Source organism: Pristiophorus japonicus, chromosome 10, assembly GCF_044704955.1.
Source record: "Pristiophorus japonicus isolate sPriJap1 chromosome 10, sPriJap1.hap1, whole genome shotgun sequence".
NCBI classification, from domain to species: Eukaryota; Metazoa; Chordata; class Chondrichthyes; family Pristiophoridae; genus Pristiophorus; species Pristiophorus japonicus.
Genome location: NC_091986.1, coordinates 36,166,134 through 36,172,472, shown reverse-complemented (window position 1 = coordinate 36,172,472; position 6,339 = coordinate 36,166,134). Strand labels below are relative to the sequence as shown.

General features: G+C 43.9%; 1 pseudogene; it reads left to right on the top strand.

Moving 5' to 3' along the window:
* Positions 1 to 5,604: 5,604 nt before the first annotated feature.
* Positions 5,605 to 5,785, top strand: LOC139275468 (U2 spliceosomal RNA; annotated as a pseudogene).
* The last annotated feature ends 554 nt before the right edge of the window (positions 5,786 to 6,339 follow it).

The following is a 6,339-nucleotide window of genomic DNA, read 5'->3' as shown; positions in this document are numbered from 1 at the left end:
GCGACTACTACAAGAGAAATGCAGGGAACAGCACCAACCCTTGTACATGGCCTTCTTTGACCTCACAAAGGCCTTTGACACTGTCAACCATGAGGGACTATGGAGCGTCCTTCTCCGTTTCGGCTGCCCCCAAAAGTTTGTCACCATCCTCCAATTGCTTCACGACACCATGCAATCCATGATCCTGATGAACGGATCCAATACAGACCCAATCCACATCTGGACCGGGGTCAAACAGGGCTGCATCATCGCGCCAACGCTCTTCTCGATCTTCCTCATTGTAATGCTCCATTTAACTCTCAACAAGTTCCCCGCTGGAGTGGAACTAAACTAAAGAACCAATGGAAACCAGTTCAACCTTCATCGCCTCCAGGCTCGATCCAAGGTCGTCCTATCCTCTGTCATCGAACTACAGTACATGGACGAAGCTTGCATCTGCGCACATTCAGAAGCTGAACTCCAAGCCATCGTGACCATCTTCACCGAGGCATACAAAAGCATGGACCGAGGCGTTGCTTAACTGGGAGCCAATGTAGGTCAGCGAACACAGGGGTGATGGATGACTGGGATTGTTACGAGCTAGGACACCGACAGCCAAGTTTTGAATGACCTCAAGTTTACGTAGGGTAGAATGTGGAAGGCCAGCTAGGAGTGCACTGGGGTAGTCAAGTCTAGAGGTAACAAAGGCATGGATGAGGGTTTCAGAAGCAGATGAGCTGAGGCAGGGGCAGAAACGGGCAATGTTATGGAGGTGGAAATAGCCTTTTTTAGTTATGCGGCGGATATGCGGCTGGAACTCATTTTAGGGTCAAAAATGACATCTAGGTGGCTGCCATCGTGAGGGGGCCAGTAATAAAATAAAAATCACATTTTTCTGCTTGTTCATAGGAACAGGTGGAGGCCATTCAGCTCCTCAAATCTGTTCCGCCATTAAATTAGATCATGGCTGATCTGTATCTTAACTCTATCTACCAGCCTTGGTTCCATAACCCCTAATACCCTTGCCTAACAAAGATCTATTAATCTCAATTTTGAAATTTTCAATTGACCCCCAGCCTCAACAGCATTTTTTCCATTACCCTCTGTGTGACGAAGTGCTTCCTGACATCACCTTTTAACAGCCTAACTTTAATGTTAAGTTATGCCCCCTTTGTTCTGAACTGCTCCCAGCAGAGAAAATAGTTTCTCTGTATCTACCCTATAAAATCCTTTAATCATTTTAAACACCTCAATTAGACCACCCCCTAATCTTCTATACTCGAGGGAATACAAGCCTAGTCTATGCAACCTATCCTAATAATTTAACCCTTTTAGCCCTGGTATCACTCTGGTGAATCTGCACTACACCCCCTCTAAGGTTAATGTCATCACGGTCCGCTTGGACCATAAAGTTGGGTGTAACAATTGCCTTTGAAGAGACCTATATACCGCTTTCTTCTCGACATAATGACTTTCAAAGATCTGCCAGGCCCCTGGGAGATTTGGGCTGTGAGAACTCCCAACATATGGGGCCCCAGTCCCCACTTTGGACCGGAATTTTTTGTGGTACGTTGGGCCCCACTGTTAAGTGTTGTCCAATCAAGTCACACTTCCTCTCATCAGGCTTTCACTTTACCGAAAAGTTAAACATCTTTACTGAGTAGAATGGGCTTGATCCTACATGGAAAAAAAATTGTGTCACGATGCTCAATTTATAATCAGAGAGCTTGTTGAACTAGAAGGTTGACAGGAGCAGTAATATACAGATACAGAGATAAATGTGGAGGCACACGACAGCATCCATCAGATGTTAGCATGTCACCCTCTGACGATTACCATTCCACTATATTTCTCTTAAATGTGTACCTCTGAAATGCAAATCCTTTCTGAAGTATTTGGCTGCCTGCCATTCACTTTTCCCATTAAAAGTGAAATAATTATGGTAATTTGTACATTTAAGAGATACCTTATCAATTGTTCAGCAATCTGCCAGAACAGCTAGTTTAAGGATCTGGCTGCAAGATCATTTACTCATCCTTATCAGCACTAATATAGTAGATGTCAAACACTCTGCGGCCGCTAGTGTAGACCGCATACAGCGCTGTACAGGCCAGCGCTGTTCGAGCACCTGCATACACATGACCCGACCTCTCGCCATAATGCAAGCTAACTGCATTGAATTTGTTTAGTGGCATTCCCAGTGCATAGATCATGGCGTGTTGGGAGTACCATAGGGAGTGAAGACTCCAAATACCATCAGCTGGCTGCAAACTATCCAATCATTATTAAGGACATAAGAAATAGGAGCATGAGTAGGCCATACAGCACCTCAAACCTGCTTCGCCTTCAATAAGATCATGGCTGAACTTCTACCTCAAATGCATTTTCAGCGCGATCCCCGTTGATACCCTAAATGTTGCAACTCCTAAAGATATAAGGCCAAAATTGCCCACCGCTGGAAACGGGGCGCACGTACCATGTTTTTACTGGCGCAGTAGATGCGGTGGCCTCTTGAGCAAAATTCTGTTCTTTGGCTTTTTTTTTCGACAGATCGGAAGTCGGTCATAATGGGCTCGGAAGTGAGGCGGTAAGCGAAAGTTCGGAGTCTAGAGGGGCGGAAGTTGGGGCAGGTGTAGTGCCCATCAGTCATCACGGCACCGCGTCACCATGGCTCTCCCTTTCACTTAAAGGGGAAAGCCTGCACGATTGTTTAAGTTCGGTCCACTGGGCCACCAGGGAGGGTTTCAGCCAGGCGAGAGGCCCGGTACCCAAGAGGGGCTGCCAGACGGCCTGTTGACGGCCCGGCCGAACCCGGGCGCATAATTGTCGGCCTGCCATGGCAGTCGGCCAATAAAAAAAACATGGCGGCAATGGTAATGCGCCCTCCCTTTTAATGGCCGCTGCATCGCCATTTTATAAGGTCTATAGCCTCACTGCGCCGGCAGTAAAAAGCAGCTTTTGGCACCGCGCGGTGGGATCAAGATTTTATCGGAGGAATTTCGTCATCGGTGGGGGAACATGGTGGAGCATACTCGGATGACGCACTTAGGATGGATTGGTAGCAGCGGAGTCGTCAAGGGGAACAGGTCACCGCTGGGATACCGCAGAAGTGGCATTTTCAAAATGGCGGCCATTACAAGAAAAATCGGTGACCATTGCACTCCGTAGCGTGACTACCGATTTCCGGCGGTAACAGGCCTTAAGGGAAGGGGCAATTTCATCCGCTTAAAATCCCCTTACCTCACTGGCCCAATAAAGCATGAAGAATGGTAGCCCTAAATTAGGGAGAGAACCATTCAGCTGTTAAAGTTCTCCCACATCCCCTCCCTCCCCGATTGTGGTTTTATGATTCACAGTATGGTCACAGGGCAAGCATCATTGTTGCTTTGATGCTCAATGGGATCCTGTTTTGAGGCCAGAGTTTAATGTTTCCAACATTGCCAACCCATGATTTATTTTCCCACCCATTCAAAATGAATTGTGGACTGAGGAATGCAAAGTGGAAAATCTTGACCACCTTTGAAGAATTCCTTCAACTTTTAGAGGGGGAAATGTCCTTCAGAAACAAGGATCCTCCAAATGCTCATCAGTTTCTCAACAGCATTGCCACTATATGCAGAGAAAGGTGTATACAGCTCAGCAAACAACGCTTATGTACATACCAGAAGAGAGTGCATCTTTCCAAGGATTGGCCAGAAGGGGTTTCGGTAAACCAAGGACTCTTAAGCAGTCAGCAGATTATTATTTGCAAATAAGCCTGGACAGAAGTTTAATGTGTACAAATGGTATAATCTGATATTTTCTTTCTTTTAAATTGACAGGAGAAAGAGAGAGAGACAGAGTCAAGGCATCCCACATGTCCTCCTGCAAGCAGTTTACTACAATCGAGATTAATTGTTAGGTTTAGGTACGCTAAATCAATACTGCAAGGAGTAAAATACAAGGATTTCTATTCATAACAGACACAGTCTGCTTTCAGACACTATTGTCAATTCATTAGATAAAGCTGAAACAAAACACCTGGGATAACAGCACTGGGGTTGCAGGCCTGGTTTCAGCACGTACATTATTCACAGCGCTGGAAGTTCCATCTATCCATTGTTGGACTGTTTTCGTGCTCTTTTTCATTTTGTAGCTTTAAACGTCAGATTGCACACACGCTTAGTTGTAGCAATGGCAGGATCGGGTCTTTATTTAAACTTCATACTACACAAAACCCAGTATGAAATTTCCTGAGACATATACTTTGATTCCAGTGTATATTCCCTGCTCTTGAGACATACCCCCAATTCTAATGTATGCTTCCTGCTCTTGAGACACACATTCTGTTTCCCATATATGCTGCTAAAACAGTGTCGCTCACATCTCTTATACAAAATCAAATCTTTGATCTTTATATTCCATGCATACTATCAATAAATCATGGTACATCAAAAGTACATACAAATACTAACAGAATGACAATGTAAATGAAACAACCAGCCACTCAACCTCCTGAAATTAGTTTATTGCCACAATCGCATTTTATTACTAAACACACAGGTGACCAAATTGACACTCATCGGATATGGCCGGATGACTCTCACACCTTCTAGCATCTTCTTTCCTCGAACCCAATTTACAACCCATGTTCATCAGAAAGCTCCTTCAACTTTTAACCCAGCATGTGCTGATCTCATAGACTGTCCAGAGCCAACAGAGGTGTTCGGTTATTACGGACCTTCACTCCCACATCCATCACAAGTTTTTTTAATCTTCAGATTTCATCAACATAATTTTATAGTTACACATTACAAGGCTTCTTTCTGAAGCTTTTCTTCATCAATCACTTCTTATTTATCATTCATCAGTTAGCTCAGTAAAACATTAATGCTTCTGCAACAGTTCTGTACCAACTGATGGCTCTCTAGGGATGAAATGATTGATCCTTTATTAGGCTGTAGTACTTTGATAACAGATTTGTGTAATCAAAATATGCTGTAAACCACAGTGGAATACAACTTGAAGAGCCTTTAAAGCAGATCGCAAACACTTAATTGTGCAAAGAGACCATTAGCTCATGAAATTTATAATCAAAGATAATGATAAGTGAGCTATAAAACACGGGTTAGAGATGGCAAGCTGGATCTGAACAACAACAAAAACTTGTATTTATATAGCGCCTTTAATGTAGTAAAACATCTCAAAGCGCCTCATAGGAGTATTATGAGACAAACATTTTTACACCGAGCCACATAAGGAAAAATTAGGGCAGGTGATCAAAAGCTTGGTTAAAGAGGTAAATTTTAAGGAGCGCCTTGAAGGAGGAAAGAGAGCTAGAAAGGCGGAGAGGTTTAGGCAGGGAGTTCCAGAGCTTGGGGCCAAGGCAACAGAAGGCACAGCCATCAATGGTTGAGCGATTATAATCAGGGATACTCAAGTGGGCAGAATTAGAGGAGCACAGACATCTCGGAGGGTTGTGGGGCTGGAGGAGATTACAGAGATAGGGATGAAAGTTAAAGGCGTCAGTGTAGCCACAGGTGATAAGAGAAAATCCAACTGCAGATACGCATGTGCAGTATGAAACTGGATGTGGTGGTCAGCCTTTTTTTAAGGTTTTAGTTTGGTCACAGAAACTCACTTCACATGAAGTTCGGCCTTTTGGCTAAGATCAAGTGTAGTATCTGTTCTTATCAATTTAATATCCCCTATCTGGGGACCAAATATTAAATTGTTTTTTGGAACAGGGAGATGGAACAGGGGCTTGCTCCGTCCACTCCACGCATCGACCTGGTATTGCAGTGTTTCCAGGAATGGTGCAGCTTCCCCTCTCGGCCTTTTGGCTAAGATCAAGTGTAATAGCGCAAAGTGATCTTTGGCGCTGGAGTTGATCTGACAAGAATGAACAAAAAAAAAGAAGTTCTGATACTTCAGTTCTGAAGGTTTCTGCTGACAAATTTTAAAGATTTCAACAGACCAGTGTGGAGTGATGTGGAGTGTTCATTATATAGAATATCCAGCTCAGAAGCAGGCCATTCAGCCCAACCAGTCCATGCTGGCGTACATGCTCCACTCGAGCCTCCTCCCATCTTTCCTCATCTAACTTTATCAGCATAAACTCCATTCCCTTCTCCCTCATATGCTTAGCTAGCTTCCCTTTAAATGTATTTTTATTATTTGCCTCAACTACTCCCTGAGGTAGCGAGTTCCACATTCTCACCACTTTCTGGGTAAAGATGTTTCTTCTGAATTCCCATTTGATTTCTCAGTGATGATTTTGTATTGATGGCCTCTAGCTTTGCTATTCCCCACAAGTGGAGAAATTCTCTCTGTGTCTAATCTATCAAAAGCTTTTGTAATTTTAAAGACCTCTATTAGGTC